Genomic DNA, 18,759 nt, shown 5'->3' with positions numbered 1-18,759 from the left:
CAAAACAGAAAAGTAAATTTAACCAAATAAATGGTTTTTATACCATACTCTAAGGTTTCATGATAAACTTTCCAAATTTTAACACACTTCATAAAACCAAATTTTATTGTTAATTTTACCAAAATTATTACCACTTCAGTAAAAATTACTCAGCTTTTTGTTGTTTCCAAAGAGCTAGAAATATGACTCATATTACCATATTCTAGTAGTTTGGATCGTATTTTTCGTCTCAGTATGCTTGTTATTTAAGCGAAATGTTTTTGCAGTGAAGCAATTAATTTATTCTAATGAACATGAAAATATGCATTGCCAGCAAGTAAAGTAGCAAAACATCAAAAGGTAAATTTGAAATGGAATGTATATAGTGAAAACGTAAATGAAAATGACGTCGTAAATGACGCGATTATATGCACTGCAAAAAAAATTTTATTTAAATCAAAATAAAAAAAGGCGACAACTATTCCCCAAAATCTTTTATAGTGTTCTTCTTGTGCTGTTGGAGGGACATTGATCTACCTATATAGTGCCCACAATAAAGTGGTTGTTAGATAAGCTAGTACATTAGGCACTACAGGGGGCTTTTTTTCTTTAAAAAAATAAAATGACGAATTATTTCTGTAATGTTGACGACATTCATTTTCTCGAAAAAAGTTCCGTTAATCACTTAGACGAAAGATTTCTCAGAGCATGTACCAGGTTATGATTTCGACAAAAACGACTAAATTTTTGTGATATTTGAGTGTCCATCTATTACATCATAGTAATTACTAATTTGTTATACATAAATATAATTATATTCAATTATTTCGTCAAATTTTCATCATTGCATCTTGTAGCGTCTAATACACCCTAGCTACTATTTCACCTTGGCCCCAGTTAGGCTAATAATTATCTCAGTATGGGTCCTATTTGGGTCCTATATGAGGGACCAATATTAGGGTGTCTAGATTTTTTAATATTGGTCCTATATTGAGCCAATATTGGCATATATAGAGCGCCAATATATGGCATATATTGGCTGAATAATAAATACAAAATAACGGGTTGTTGTTGACGTATGCCTGCTTAGGCAGAGGGGGTGCGATTGTTCTTGTTTTCCAGTGGCGCCATCTATGACCAAGAATTCGACTTGACTTCTGTCCCACCATTCGTCACACCCGTTTATAGGGCGGACCCATTCATACATCCATTCATTCATCCGCAGATCGTAATTTTGACCTGAATCAAAGAACGATCGATTTCCAATCCAGTACTCCCAGAGGTATTGATTTGTTATGGGAACATGGAGGACTTTTGTGACTCGACAGATTTAACGTGCATCAGTCACTTTACTACACGGGGAGTCTTCGGCCGGCAGGGTTCGAACCCACAAACTCTCGGACATGAGCCCAGCGCCCTACCGACCGGGCTATCCCAGCCCTAAAATGACGAGTGAATCTGACAATTCTATATAAGGCCAATAATGGTTGTAAAATGGCTGTAAAATATCGGGTTTAATCGGACTTTTTTATATAAGACCAATATCAGAGAAATAATGGCCTTTTGAGCCCTTATTGAGCCAAGCTTCGTGAATATTTGTCCAATGAGAGCCCAAGTTATATTGCTGCTAGGGCAGTTGGCAACCTGTTTAGATAATTTGGCTTATGCAGAATGTTTTACTGATTAATTTGATGCTTTTAAAATTCTAAAGCTATGAAAACTATTCTTTTACAACTTTCAGAAAAAAATATGTAAATCAGAAATAGATCAAAGTTCAAATATCGGCGTCCATCCAGCTTCAGAACTAATTTTTCTTCTAACACAAACTGAAAAGCATTTTTTTGAAGCTCGATTTGCAAATTTTGTCAGTTTGCGATCCTTCACGGGTCATTTAATCAGTGTTCTTCGAATTTCGAACACCCCATCCACCCTTGTATACAGAACTCTCTTTTGGTCATCAGCATCTATGCTTATATCTCCTTTTTCTCCAACGATCTTAAAAAATTTCAGGCACTATTTCAGCCAGTCATCATAATTCAGGCGTGTTTAGAAAAGGCACATTTTTTTTTGTGTGTGTGTGAAGGAAGATATGGGTCACGTGATGCACTGCGCATTCCTCCACCCCCTTTTCGAATTTTATTTCATTCCTTCTTTTTATTATCTTTTCCTTGTAAAAATCTAAATCTATCTTGTGCATTAAGGATAATGATGCCTTCCTAGACCAACCGTATTTTCTTGACAGATGTTTTTGATAACTTGTTATTTCAACAGCTTTCTTCTGTGAAGAGAAGTTTTTCAGCCTGCTATTATTTGCAGGTTCTCTCCTGTCTTTCTTTTTTTCCTGTTTTTCTTCTTTTTCTTTCATTTTTCTTCTCTTTTTTTTTTTTGTATTCAAGGAAAGATTTTTCTATTCGACACGATAGAGTGGGTGGTACCAAAGAGGTTCTCTATCTCTCAGTTATCTCTGTATCTCCTTCCTTGCTTGCAAAAGCTGCAGCTAGTAATTTAAATGTTGCAAACTTTTTCCAGAGAAGGAGTTTTCGTAAATGCTTCCAGGCTTGAGAAAAAAAAGAATCTTTTCGTTCGCTTGTGTAGCTTCACTGACAAGTCAAGAACACAAGCAAAGCACTTACGGCGACTTTCATTTCAATGTATTTAAAATAAATGCAAAAGAAAAGTATACTTTTCGTAAACCAATTATATGGAAGCAATTGCTTTTCGAATTTCATATGGTAAAGTGCAAAGACAACTGTAAATAGTGCAAAGAAACAAAAAACCCATAGCAATAAAACGAAAAAATAAGCTCTATTCAGTGTACAACAAAGGAACATTTATTGCTAAATTAATACCAATTCAGACCACCACCAAGTATCTTATTTAGAGCTAACCTAAGCACTCAGTATAAGAAATTTTACCTTTAGATTACGGTCAGCGACCGGAAAAGAGAGTTCAAGATAGTGACCATAAAAATAAATTTATGTCATTAAAGTTTCAGGGCCATAATAACACAGACCTGCCTGTAATTATCTGTCGCCTAGTAAAATATAGGGCCACTGACCGTAAATTAACGCTATGCTAGAATTAGTTCGCTACAGCTAGGACCTCGGCGTTCTATTAAACTGAGATGATATATTTGTCACATAATGGTGAAACAAGGAACGAGATGAAATTAGTGCTACATCTGCTAAAGGACGAGAATATTGTGTATTTCTGTACGTATTCACCAATGTAGAGGGACTGCGCGAAAAAAAGTTCTGGGTTCGAACCCGGGATCTTTGTGTCCGAAGTTTGATGCCATCCTAAAATTAAGGATGTGCATTTTTAAATTGAGTTAGGAAGTTTCGTATAATAACCCTTTGAGGCAGTGTTTCCCAAACTTATGACTTTAGCGCACCCTTTCTAAATTTTTCGTAATGCTGTGTACCACTAATAAAAAAATGAATAGATTTTTTACTATAAAAAAATTGCACAAAAGTTAAACATCACAACTGACTGTTGACATCACTAATTACTAGCTGTTAAGTCAGCAAAAAATGGCCATTAGAACGGCCATTTTCGTGGCTCGATTTGTATTTAAATAAAAAAGTTTGAAATTTTCGTTTGTTGCAAGATATTTTGCATGATTACGCGTACCCAAGCTAAACTGTTCCCGTACCTCTGAGGGTGCGCGTACCGCACTTTGGGAAATACTGCTTTAAGGTAATGGTCAACTCTACCAATTTTTCACATGTTTATTACAAATACTGGCACTTAGTTTATTTGTCAACAAAGGAAGCTGGCCGTATAAATTAATGACCAACTTTCTGAAATTTATGTAAATTTCTTAGAAGCCTGGATAATTATTTCAATATTAAGTGCTCACTAAATCAGAGTTTCAAAATTTGCAAACAAGATTTGAAACAATGCAGATACTTTAATAGACAATAATGAGAAGTATTAAAGGTAAAAGTAGCATTTAGTTTCATTCCAAGCCATGTCCATAACTTCATCAATCTACTTTTTTTACTATTCATTTTAGTAAGATCTTTCCAGAAAAAATATCCTTAATAATATTTTATTATTCTTTTTACAGTTTGAAAAGAAAATGGAGGATATCACGTGTTTGAAGAATGTTGTCTCCAACAAGAGCAGGAAAATTAGGTCTTGTATACATGATAATATGGAATTGCTCTTTGATTATTTAGAAAAGGTAATCATATGTAGGTAAAGGTATATAATTTAATAAGATATGTACAGGGAAGCTTTTATTACAGCTTCATTCCTTCATCAACTATAATAAGAATATTATTTAACTAAAAGTTCCTAAAATTTTCATTGAATGAAATTATAGATATAGTTCCTGATTTGATCAAAGTGAAATTTAAACCTGAACATTTTGCTCTACTATATTTTAACTTCCTCCACAAACATTATTTTTTTAATTTTAATTATAGAAGGGAAAAGAACTTGTTAAATAAAAATATTTTTAGTTCCATCGTATCATTTAAATTTAATTTGTTTAAAGAAATCAAATTAAGAAAAAAAATTAAATGATCTGCTTAAGATTAGCCTTTATTATGTAGATTAGAAAACATATTACTGTCAATATTGTTTTTTACAATATTTATCAATGAGTTTCTTTCACTAAAGTATTTTCATACCTTCAAGAAAATTTGTATAATTGCAATAAAGGAACACAATTTAATCATACGTTTACAAAATCGAGATATTACTCTTTTTCTTTTGATCGAAAGCAATTGTTGGTCGATGTTGTTTACAACTTAGAACGTAAATTTTAGTAATTAATTAATTGAAATTTATTAAATGAATATTTTTTAAAAGTTCACTTGAAACATTATAAAATTACGTGTTAGAAATGCTACATAACTTTTTAAAAAGTTAAAAATAATTTTTTCAGTCTTTTTCATTTCATTTCAAATTTGTTTTAGTTTTAACAATCTCTTTTAAATCTGTATTGACTTTCAATTCAAACTTTAAAACTCATTAAAAACAAACCTTTTAGTACACTAAACAGAACTCAAATAAATATTTGTAAAGCTTAAAATGTTGCACTCATTTTAAAAATTATGTAGGAAATTAGTAGATCTATTTTTTGCAATTAATCTTAACATAAAACTATGAGTAATAACTTGGATAAATTTAGCATCCAAATATATTTACCCCAACACTCATATTGAAAAATGTTATGCCTCCTTTATCACAAAAATTCCTTAAAAACCAAACGTTCACCTTTATGTAAGAATATGCTCCTGCACATGGAGCCAGATGAACTCAAGAATAGTGCAAGGCTCTTAACAAGACTTGCAAGCCACTTTACCAATTACCTTTATCAATGACCACATTATTAAATTTCCCACCCTTTCATTGCGGCCTCTGATTTGTCTTTCTTTCTCCTTTAATTTGACAAGGATTCCAAAAATATACATGAAGGGTAGTCTTTACAGAACACTCGATTTTGTTTCTGACGGAAACAGGATGTAATAGCTAATGAGATATTTTGACAGAAATGGGATGCAAATGGGATCTTACAAGGAAAACTAGGGAAGTGTGACTCGCCAATTTTGAAATAAACTAGTGGGATGTATGCCTTATGAGGAATAATTTTAGGGGGAAACATTCGTTTCGGCCCATAGAAGGTTCTGTGAGAGATAAAAAATAATTCAATATATAGAAAAATCGGTATTTTATTACTTTAATGCAGACTATTAGTTATTGTAATTGTCTCCTACTCCAATTAATTTTGTGGTACTTTCACGTACTATATAATTCATATTTATTGTCAAAATTGATTTCGAAAATTTTATATATCTGTAGTTTTTCAGAAAAATCTGTTAGATTAATTTTAAAAAAAATTGACATCAAATTTTTTAAATTTTTTTTTCAAAAAACTTTCCAAATTAATTGGAGTATGTAATTGCAAATCAATTAATTAATTAATTAACAATTTATTAATAATTAATTATTTTTCTGATTAATTTATCAATTAGCAAATTAATTAATTATCCAATTAATTACAAATTAATTAGATTATGAGACAATTACAATAACTAATAGTCTGCGTTGAAGTGATAAAATACCGATTTTTCTATATATTGAATTATTTTTTATCTCTCACAGAACCTTCTATGGGCCGAAACGAATGTTGCCCCCTAAAATTATTCCTCATAAGGCATACATCCCACTAGTTTATTTCAAAATTGGCGAGTCACACTTCCCTAGTTTCCCTTGTTAGTGACAAGGTTTTGTGCTAAAACTTTTAAGATTCAGGTAACCTTAAGATATACTTTGGGCATGCAATGAAGCGAAATAGGTCATTTGAGGCTGATAGCAGAAAAGTTTGAATCTTGTTTACAGTTTTATATTATGGTCGAATGTGACAGCTATCAAAATTTGAAAATATGTCATAAGTAGTATTGTTTTAATGTTTTTTTTTTCTTTTTTTCAGTTTGGTTATAATATTTTGATAAATATTATGATTTTGTATAGTGTTTTTTTCTTGTCAGTTGATGCACTTTTATTTTTTTATCAGCTGCTTTGCTTTTGTTTGTAAATTTGCTTGTGAAAGTTAAATAATTGATTTTTTTTTTATATGTTTTGAGGAATAAAAGCTAAAAAATAATAAAAAACTATATTTTTCTGTTTATTTATTTGTAATTTTTGCCATAATACAAATTTAAAAAAGAAAATAGTTAAATGTGTTTAAAAACTTTTTATATAATATAGTTCAGAGAAAAATTTGAATTTAAAATAATTTTTTTTCCTGATATATTTTATTGTCTACTTAAAAGACTGAGAAGACAAATTTCAACTATACCTTTTTATATTTCTCTTTAAAACGAATACTTTAACGATAAGGTTCGAAGCTTTGTCGTAATACATGTTCTAATAAAGTACCATCGTACAAACGAAAAAAAGAAATGAATGACTAAGCTATGTTTCTGGAGAATTCCTCCAATTCTCATATTTTTAAATAACGAGCCCTGCCAATAGGAGCAAAAAATATAAAACAAAAAAAATGCAGTTTTAAAAAGGCACAAGCAAGGGGCCGTAAGAAATAGATCAGAGTGTACGACATGCCAATACGAGGTATTTGGCGTAAAAAAATAAGATTTTGGCTGTTTTTCTACCCTCCCTGCCTCACATTATCGTTAGATACCAAGGGCTGAAATAAATTCTCATTTTTATAGTCGCTTTGGGATATCTAAAAACCAGGATCTGAAATATCGAAAAATTGCCTCGCTGTGCGAAAAGTAATGTTTTAAAATTATTTCTTCTTGTTTTTCACGCCTTGCTTTTCAGCTTCCTATTTATTATTTTTTTATTTCAGTGAAATAAAATGGTTTCGGATTACACGCCATGCTGAATAACGACTAAGTTTTTTTCTAAAAAAAGTTATAAAGAATTGAGGATTTCAGAATTTTAATGTTCGAAAAATTCTTTTATCTTCTATTAAGCACATAAGAACACATACAGAAGAATTTTGGCGAAAAATATTGCTCTATACCTTCATATAATATTTTTAGAGATAAATGCTCAGAATTAAATACTGTAGAATGTTTGGAAGGACTTGCAGCTAATTTTTAAAAGAAGTGAAAATAACGAATTTTAAAGTTCAATAATAGCTATTTTTTATTAAGGAAAATAAAAGATAATTCTTAATTAAAAAATATTTTATGACAACATGAAAAAGGGGTACATAATAATTTTTTTATACTTAAAATTTTAATTGATAATTAAATACTGGTTAACGCCACTACAAAAAAAATCCATCATACCATGTTGGATTTGCTATGTTGGTTCAACATTAAAATCCATCATACTATGTTGGGTTTGCAATGTTAGCTCAACATTAAAACCCATCATACTATGTTGTGTATGCTTTGTTGGCCTAACATAAAAACCGATCATACCATGTTGGTATGCTATGTTGGCCCAACATAAGAACTCATCATACCATGTTGGGTATGTTATGTTGGCCCAACTTAAAACAGATGGCAATTCCTAAATAGGGATGTTGGGTAGATTTGATGGTCCCCATCAAGATATATGTTGGTCTTTGATGGAGTTCAAGATGGTAACCATCATATTTATGTTGATCCATCAAAGGAAAACCATCAAGATTTTTTACCTTGGGACATTATACAAGATAATCAATAACTACTAAATTTCAAAATAAGAGGAATAAATAGAGGAAATCAGAATTTTAATACTGTTAACAGTTTTTTTTTCTTCTATTACGAACTTATATAGTACAGGGTATTTTAGCCAATGTATCATTGTTCTTCTTCATACAAAAAGTGTATATATAATAATATTTTTTTGTAAAACATGCTTGTTTTTTATAAAATTGTTGTATTACGTAATACATAAAATATTGGCAAAGTTTTAGCAAAGATAATTAGTTGTGCCAGAATTTTGATATCTAAAAAAATTATTTTCATCTTCTAATAATTATATATTAAAATCAGAAATATCACCATTTTTATTAAAAAATATTTCAAACATGCATAAAGTCACTTAAGTGTTCATAATGATTTTTTTCGTAATTAAATGCCTATTATTTGTGAGTGCAATTCACATTGAAATAAAATATATAATAATCTACTCATAATTTTATGAACAATGAAGAGTACACATAATTATTACTTCATATCCTGTGGATTCTGAGATTTTAAAGTTCAAAAATTTTTTATCTTCCATGACCTACAGTATACAAATATAATTTTGACAGTTTTGCAAAAGGCAGTTTTTGAACATAAGTCATTAAGCATTACATTTTTAAAAAAATGAGGATATTTATTGTTTTGTATTACTTACCCCATTTATTAACTGATTACTAGGGAAGAAATATTTATGAATTCAAAATTTTTGCATTCAACAATATTTTCTATGTTCATTATAGTTTTCATGTTTCAAAAAAGCTTTGAGACATGAATTTATAAAAATTGTGGATAAATATCATATTTAGGAAGTTAGGATTGCTACTTTATGTAATGATTACATATCATACTGAAAGAAATTTATATTTACCAGGACAAATGCAGATTTACATTTAGTGTATTTTGCCACGTAATGGAAAATTATGAAAATTTTAATTCTTCATTTTCGAGTTTTTGCAGAATTTATCTTTTTTTTTCTTATAACACTTTTCCACCAATCAAACTCAGGCATTTATAAACATAATAAATAAATCATCTCTGTAGTCTCCTATATAATCACAAAAATTTGTTCAAATGTAAGTTTCAATGCATAAATCTTTAAAAAGTGCACCCTTTTTTATATTGCTATTGGCAACGGCAGTATCTCTATTCCATTAAAAAATGGTGGATAAATTAAAAAAAAAATTTTAAGAAAATAAAAAATAAAAATTGATATTATGTATTTGAGCAATCCATGACATTTTCGTCTCAAATTAATTAAAATTATTTTTGTAAATAGTAGTGAAAAGTAACTCTGAGCTTTAACCCTTTAATATTAAATTAACATCATTTACTGGATACATATTATACATATATTGTGGTTTGACTAATTTTAAGCATAACTTATGAAACTTTCTAAGCAATAAGCTTTGTAACAGCGAAGAAGAAACAAAAATGCCATATTATATTCTTATCTAATAATAATTATTTTTGTAACTTATCAATTTCTTAAACTAAAAACATTTTATTCAAATTTATTTTTTTAAGGAACTTTGATTTTAACCCATGAAAGATAATTTTAATTTTGAATAATATCATGATAGTTACTAATTAACATAACTTGAGAAACTTAAAGGATTCACGTATATCATCGTTGGTAAATATTTCATCCATGAAATATTGATTAACAATTCATACATCGAATTCTGATAACACATACATCATACATCAAATACTGTTATACATTTTCTACATCGAATGTTGTTGGACATTTCCTGCATTGATCTATGAATCAAAACAGATTTACACATCTTGTAAGAAATGTGGTTTTGCGTTTCAAATTAGAAATACGTGTTTACTTTTCATGTAATAATTGCTAATTAATTAGTCGTATAAATATTCAGATTAATGTTATATTAAACAAATGTTGATAATTATTTAAATTTAGAAATGGCTATTGATATATCATACAATTAGCTCACGACAATATTACACTTACCCAATGCAGACATAATTTTTACAGAAGAAATGTGAATTAATGTTTAATTCAACAACCATGAATGAGTATTTTATATATTTAATTCCACTAACTCCATAAGAAAAAAGATATAACTCAAAATTACTCCACCAACAAACTTCTTAAAAAAAGTCATTTTAAGAGTTTACGTCTCAAAGTTAATCTAAATTCTTAAAAAAAATTAGCATAAATGAATAAAAACAAATTGAATCAATATGTTAAGCCTAAACGGATTAACATTTCATAGAACCCAACTTGATTACTTTTCTATTCTACTTATTTTATCCTCCCCTTGCCCAAATAGCTAGCAAAAAAGACAATAAAAATGGAGAAATAAAACGATTCGAATCTTTCTTCATAGTTTTCGTTTGCATATAGCCTTTATTTAGATTTTTCTTCTACTTTTTATGTTCTTTTATAATGGTCTTTGGAAAAGCTTATTTCCAATAGGATGGACTAGCCCTTAGGATAAGGTATATTTACGCAAACAAGCTATTGGTTCTGCTTCTTCCCTAAAAAAGAGTGCATAACAGATAAGGAATATCCCTTATTCCCTACAAAAAATAAATAGCTTCCTTACCTATTTCATCTTATTATGTCTAATGTAAAAGAGTACGTCCAGTTTATTTGTATACAGCTTTGATCGATATTTGAAATATCCGCCCTGGCCTTCTCACCCACTATGTGCAGGGGTAGAGGGCAGAAAAGGGTGGACCAAGGGTTTTCGGAAGCTTTTGTGGACGATAGGTAAGGCTGTAGAATTTACATGGTCTTAAGGCGAAGCGGAGGAAATATTTATTTTGAGTATGCGTATGGACCAGTGTCGGATTTAGAGGACAGAGTAAACAACGTTCAGTCCTTTCTAGAGTCATATTTGAATTTTGAAAGAGAACGAGGAACGAGCAGGATTTTATTTTCTTGCTGATGTCGTTCAAGTCGTCATCTTTGAAATTGGAAAAATGTAAATTTGTTTTTTTTTTCTCTCTCTCTCGTTTATTTCACGATGACCAGAGGCTTATTTCCAACTAGGATATAAACAATTTTTTTTCTTTTTAAGTTGAAGAACGGAATTGAATTTTGCGTTTTCTTTCTTATAACGAAGAGAATATAAAATAGGTTTTGTCGTTTGCAGATGTGAGAATGCATTCCTTTTTTTAAAAAAATATTAGATCACATTTCAAAATTTCATGCAATGTTCTTTTTTAACGAAAAAAACAATCACGAAACAACACATTAAAAATAAGTCTTAAATTAAAGAGATTGCTTCACGATTTTAGATCAAAAATCTTATTTTAAAGTTTTCATTTTGTTGTAAAATTTGAACTGCAGTAATTTTTTATGTTAATTGCAAAGGGTGAAATTGAAACTACGGTCTCTCTGACCAAGTGGTCTCATCTTTTCCGCAAATATTCTTTGTAGCTTACTGGTAACGGGTTTGAGGCCCGCCCTTACCCTGAATGCATTGTGATTTCCTCTAAATTGTCCTATCTTTTCTACAATTTGACAAGGGATCATAAGCCAACTTTGTAATAAGCACACAACCTAGATAGCTGGCAACCTTAAAGCAAACGTTGTATTTTCCTTTTCAGTTGGTAGGCATAAAAGGTTGATTAAGTAATCATTTTTTAAAACTAAGAATTAGAAATTAAAATATTAGTCTGCCAAGCTTGTTTCCTTTACGATTGAATAAGGGCAGGCAAAAAACTTTACAAAAAATCTCATTTCTTAGCTTTACTATAAACACCTTTTTTAAGCAATTACTTTAATTATTACTTCACTACTTTATTTAATACTTACTTGCTTTTACTTTACTTTTTATTTCATACTTACTTTAATAATTAATGTAACATTTTTTTGTGTTGTAAACTTAATAATCAGACCAACCATAGATTTTAAAGTGTTTAAGAAATTATATAAAGGCCGGCTCAAATAAGCCTTGATTCATTGATTGCCAGAAATCTAAAATAAACCTTAGGAAGATGAATTTATACTAGGTTTGAGAATGCTAACTAATGTTTGCGAATGATATTTCAAATGGTAATATTTGCAAATGATATTTCAGCCTCGATTCCAGAAGGTTTTTCTAGGCTTATTTTGTAAAGGCAAGTTCAATCTCGATGTAAACTGACTATTTAAGCAAAGCTTAATGTGTACCTCCTAGTGCTTGAAATAGTTAAACTTAATATTGTCTTAATCTTGCGTGGTTTATATGCTGATCTTTTATAAACCTTAGACTTTGTCCTAAAGATTTCTGCAGACTGTAAAATCAATCTTACACTGCTATTTGAAATGCCTGCATATGTATAACGATAACCATTTATTGTTTAACGTTTATTTACAAAAAGATAAGGTTTAGGAATTAATGGAAGTAGAAAATAGAAGAACATATTACATAATAGAATAAAGAACATTTAGGAGAACATAATAAAAGAAAGAGTAGAACATAATAGTAGAATAATGAAATTGAAGTTTAAGAAATCCGTAAAAAAAAAAGAAAATAGATAAATAAAGTAAATAAATAAAAACAATATAATAATCAACATTTAACTAATATGACGTCGGATGACTACCTTTTATTGATGTGTAGATCAAAAACAAAGCAAATTATTATTTTCCTTTTTAGGTTTGTTAAAAATAATAAAAATTATTTATTACCAATCTAAGTGAGTGAGTTACTGTTATTATACAATTATTTTAAATTTAAAAGCTTCGTCTGTCCTAAACAGTTAATTTTTTTAATGTTAAATCTCAGAAAACAAACTTAATTTTTGAACGAATTCCGAAGTTTATTTAAATATAACCAAAATGTAAACTTTTGTAAGTCGAAATGTTTTCATTTTGCAGCAGAAACTTACCGACTAATCAATTGAAATTTTTCCTCCTTTATAAAAGAAAACAGAGGGGAAAAAAATCACGTTGCTCATTCTCACTGTGACAGCAAGGCTTGAACCCTGTTCAGATTAGTCCTTATTTAAAGAACAATCTTCTTTCAAAGAAACATTTCCGAACGACGGTGTCGAGCTACCTCGGAAGAGCATCGCCATCTAACGGCAAACTTGAACACTATTCTTTACGTTTAATAAAATGCTGATCTCTACGTTTAAAAATATTGTTAAGCATTTACTTTTTTACGTAAATAACTTTGAGCAAGGACCAAGTTCTTAAAAAAAAAAAAAATTTCAAATGAAATTAAGGAGAATTATTATAATTTTTTTAAAATACAATTCTTAATTCTAGCTTAATCTTTGAAATGAAATATTTCCTTAATTTTAATTTAATTAAAGTAATTTAATTAAAGTATTAGTAATTTAACTTTTTACTTTTGCAATATTTTACACGTATTACACTTTTTTTTAATATTTATCAGTAAATAAAGATAAGACTTAAAAACTTTTAAATTCTATAATAATAATAATCATATTTACCAGTAGTAAGAATAATAATTACTAATTACAATAAAAAATACTAATAATAATTAAAATGACTACTATAAACAATTACAATAACAGCCAATAGTTGTTTAAAATTAAAACCTCGCGATCGGATTTTGGTCACAATAGCTATTTAAAAAATCCAAGTTTTTCTTATAATTATTTATATTTACACTAACTAATAGTTAATAACAATAACATAGAACAATAACATAATACTCTCCGTACTTCTTTATTCTATTGACTCTATTATCTTTCATTTAAATTATAAATTGCTCATTTTATTAATAACTTTCTAAGAGTGTAAAAACTAGGTTCTAAAGCAAAGCTTTCTGATTGATGATCGTTTAACTCATATTGATTATTAATAAATGTCTAAATAAGTGTAACAGGCAATATTTGTGTCTAAAGAAAATCAAATATTCATCTACTGACAAAAAGTTATAGATTTGGCTTGATACTGTTAAACGAATTGATATTGAATTTTTCTGATCAATCTTTGATTTGATTAGTCTCAAGATGTTTATATATTTTTCCTTTTGGTTTACGGTCTTCATCTTTAATTTGGCTTAGAGTCAAGATTTTTTCATTTTTTGACTATTCTCGATATTCTCTTTGATTACCTTATTAATAAGTAGTCAAATATTGGCGAGTCAGCATGACCGAGCTGCTATAGGCATTCACCTTGTAGGTCAAAAGACCTGAGTTTGATCCACAAAGTTCTCCCGATTTTTAATAAAACTTCAGAAGCATTTAAACATATACACCGAAGAGCCATTGCATTATGACCACCCTGCTAATAACATGTAGGACCACCTTTACCACTCAAAACTGCTAACACCCGCAGTGGCATTGATTCCACAAGGTGCTGATTGGTAGACTGAGGTATCTGGTACCAAGCGCTCACCAACTGCTCCTGCAATTCCCTCCCATTGCGAGGGGGTAGCGTGGCAGTACGAATTTAGTTTTCCAAGTAGGACCACAAATGCTCTATTGGATTAAGGTCAGGTGAATTTCGGGGCCAAGACATGACTTGAAAATCACTGGAATGTTCCTCGAGCCAATCCATGACGATTCGACCCTTATGACATGGTGCATTATTCTGTTGGTAAACACCATCCCCCGCCGGAAAAACTGTTGCCATGAATGTGTGAACCTGGTCTGCAATTATGTTCAAGTAGCTTACAGACGTCAGGGATTGTTCTATGATGATTATAGGTCCTAATGTGCCCCTTGAAAACATTGTCCCTGGGTGAGAAACCATGAAAACCTGGGTGAGACCATTGTTATAGATGGAGGGTGGTCATAATGTAATGGCTGTTCGGTGTATATCAGTGCTTTAACCGCTCCCCTTACTAATTTTTTTAAAGAAAAAAAAATGCAAAAAATCAGCATATTTTTTTATTTTATTGATAAATACAAAGAACTAAAATCAAACCTAATACGCAAGTTTTAAGTAGAAATTAAAATTTTTTTATTTATAAAATTTACCATCAGTTTACCATCCCGCGTTATCAAGGGGAAAAGGAAAAAAAATTAAATTTTATTCTTTGCATGATAGTTTTTAAAACAAAGAACAACACAAAGTGATACTTTTCAAACACCAGTGATGTGATACTCCATTATTTTCCCTCTTTTTCCGTGCAAATTCAGCAACCATCATAGATAAAATAGCACAAAACACGTGTGCAGTCCCACAATGCAACAGCAAAAATCGCAAACAAAACTTGGCTAACTTCCAATCACAGCAGATTAATGTTATTATTTCTTTGCTTCCGACTGAGTAAAAACGTGATAAGGCAAAACGTACTGACAAATTCTGCAACGCCCGAGTTTACTCGGGATAATAAATATTAGCAATATATACATAGCCGAGTTAACTCGGGATAATCAGGGAAGCGGTTAAGTTTTATTATTATTTATGGAATGTTCTAGAGCATCCCCATATGTCATTCCTGTATCCTAATTACACTGTTATATAAGTTCATGCGTTTTAAGTGGAAGATGATTGTTAATAAATCCGTTCCACTTACCTGCGTAGATTCTATTCCTTAATATAATGCAGTGATACAGTACTGTACAATACTCCAATAATAGAGCACAATAAAAGTACATTACAGTGCAGTATGCCATTAATATAGTAATGTAAAAGTACGGTACTGTACAATGCATCTATAACACAGGACTTTAATAAAAAGGCCATTAAAATCGTTGATTTGGTATCGTGGGTTAAAGCTCCCTCAATATCATTTTGAAAGGGAAAAAACATATTTAGATTGAAAAACCAAAATTTACCTGGATTTTTTTTTAAATCAATCGTAGTGCAGAAGCAATTCAATTTGCTTTGCGTAGTTATTAATAAAAAATTGCGTTTCACATAAGAAAAAAAGAAATTGGGATGAAAATGATTAAGCATAAGATTTTTTCCTTGAATTTGATTACAAATAACTAGACTGACAGAAACAGAAAGGCCGGGATAGCCTGGTCGGTAGGGCACTGGGCTCATGCCCGAGAGTTCGTGAGTTCGAATCCCGCCGGCCAAAGACTCATCGTGTAGTAAATGGTAAATGATGCGCGTTAAATCTGTCGAGTACAAAAGTCTCCATGTTCCCATAACAAATCAATACCTCTGGGGGTACTGGATTGGAGATCGATCGTTCTCTGATTCAGGTCAAAATTTCGATCTGTGATGTAAGAATGGGTCCGCATTATAAACAGGTGTGACGTATGATGTGGCAGAAGTCGAATTCTTGCCCATAGATGGCGCCACTGAAAAACAAGAACCGCACACTCTGCCTTAAATTTGCTCGGTTTCACCAAGCAGGCTTGCCCGTGTGGCAAGCATTAGAACCTACTAACAGAAACAGAATGTGATTTTGTCTTATTCCATGAAGACTAGTGTTCATCAGCAAAATAAATGTTTAAATGTAAAATTAGATAAGGTTGATTATATCTCTTCAATATAGTCAAACCTCTAAATTTGTATTTTTTTATCGATACTAATTTGAAGAAATTGAAAATATCAAAAGATATATTTAATATGAAACATAGAATAAAAACATTTAATCGATCGAAGTAATCTTGATGACAACAACTTGCAATTTCAGACAATAAGGAAAGTAAAAATTGTATGTTTAACAACTTCCTTGATTATCCCGAGTTAACTCGGCTCCGTATACATTGAAATTTTTATCATCCCGAGAAAACTCGGGCGTACCAGAATTTGTCAGTACATCTTGTTTTATTGCGTTTTAACTCGGTCGAAAGCAAAAAAACATAATCTGCTGTAATTGGAAGTTTGTCAAGTTTTATTTGGGAGTTTTGCTGTTGAACTGAGGGACTGCCTACGTGTTTTGTGCGATTATATATACGATGGTTGCTGAATTTACATAGCAATAAGAGTAAAAAAATTGGCATATTCCTTCACTGACGTTTGAAAAGTATCACTTTGTATTGTCTCTTGTTTTAAGAACTATCATACGAGGACTAATAACATCTTGAACTTTTCATACGAGGACTTTTCATTTACGATCATTATCATACGAGGACTTTTTACATTTGCCCGAGATAATTCGGGATTCTTTTGCGAAAAAAAAAAAAATTTTAAATTTCAACTTAAGACTTGTGTAATATGTTTTGTTTTAGTTTCGTGTATTTATTAATAAAATAAAAAATACTTTAATTTTTTGCATTTTTTTTTCAAAATAATTGGTAAAGGAAGTGGTTAAATTTTAAAAAAAATTATGGTGTAATAAATTTCAATATTATTATAATTAATTTTTTATCAAAATACTTTCTTTCAAAAGAAATATTTAAATAGAATTTCAAAGTTTGATCTTAAACTATCGAAAAACCAGTTTTGAGGTTTTTGTAGTCTTTTTTTCTATCTATAATACAGAGAATAACAGATATTTGAGGTTTCCAAAAAGCCAAAATTTGCAAAAATTCAAGTCAGGGGAACTGAGAGTCAACCTGTTCAAAAATAATGTATAACCCCATCTAGTGGTAGGTTTTGAATACATTTTTTTTTACTTTTCCTCGTCCTTTCATTAAGCCACTACAACTTTAATTAGAACATCTTGTTTTATTTTTTTACAATTCAAAAGCTGCTTCAAGTGAAAAAAATTAAATTTTATTTATGTTTTAAATTATTGTAACTATTTTATTTAAAAAAGTAAGAAAATAATTATTAAATTTATTGTAGTAAAATTTGTAGCTTTTTCGATTAGAAATATTTTTCATGTTTTTAATTCAACTTTGATAAAAAAAAATTGCCAAATTTAAGTAATTTCACTCAAATAATTATGAAATAAAAAATTGATAGTCGCAACGAAACTTTGCATCAAAAAGACATTTTTTTTCTCATTGAGATGGTTTTTAATCATTTCAAATAATATCTTTTATCTATAAAACTGCAAGTATATTTAAATTGAGTTACGTCACATTAACACTAGTTCGCAATGTACAGTGCGTAAAATAAAAAAACCTCCCTGAATAACTTTTGATCTAATGATCAGATATTGATGTTCTAGGACTCTTAATGGTTCTAGGAATCTTAATGGTTAGAGAGGGTGACTTCAAATATTCCAAGTAATTAGTGCAAACGATATTTTAAGTTAGATGCAAACCATATAATTTCTGAGTAAACGTACCATTTTTTCTATATATTCGGATTTCTGCAGGGGGTAGCCGCAATCTGGGAAATATGGTCCCAATAGTTAGTAGTGATCCGATGCTTGGACCACTTTATGTTAATTTTACTTTTTGCGTGTTTCGCCACATTTTAGAACTTTTTAAGCAAATTTATATAAATTTCTCTGCACACAATTATAAAATTTGTTTAACTAAAGATAATTTTATGCAAAATATAACTTTTATTAAATCATTATTATTTTTCATTAATTTAATTCATAATAATTAATAACTTTCGTATAGCAAGATATACAATTTATTACATTATTTTAAAAAATGTAATTTTAAATTGAAAAGTTCCAAATTTGAGAGAAATCGTAAGAATGTAATGTTTGCGAGCGTTAGCGAGCAGGGGGGGCAGCTCGCAGCTCACTAGTATATATATAATACAAAAAGATAATAATAGATATATATACAATAGCTTTTATAATAGATATAATAGAACACATACAAAGAGATAATTTTTGTATGTGTGTATATATATATATATAAATTAATGGAA

At 29.8% G+C, this 18,759-nt stretch overlaps 1 long non-coding RNA gene across 1 annotated transcript in view; it reads left to right on the top strand.

Moving 5' to 3' along the window:
- The window catches only part of LOC107453389 (uncharacterized), a 209,993-nt gene that overhangs the window by 182,549 nt on the left and 8,685 nt on the right, over positions 1-18,759 (top strand). Inside the window, exon 6 of the long non-coding RNA XR_001585319.3 lies at positions 4,052-4,168. This is a non-coding gene — a long non-coding RNA (uncharacterized lncRNA). The remainder of the gene's footprint in view (positions 1-4,051; positions 4,169-18,759) is intronic.

This window comes from Parasteatoda tepidariorum, chromosome 4, assembly GCF_043381705.1.
Source record: "Parasteatoda tepidariorum isolate YZ-2023 chromosome 4, CAS_Ptep_4.0, whole genome shotgun sequence".
In the NCBI taxonomy this organism is placed as follows: domain Eukaryota; kingdom Metazoa; phylum Arthropoda; class Arachnida; order Araneae; family Theridiidae; genus Parasteatoda; species Parasteatoda tepidariorum.
This window is presented reverse-complemented; position numbering and strand designations above follow the sequence as displayed.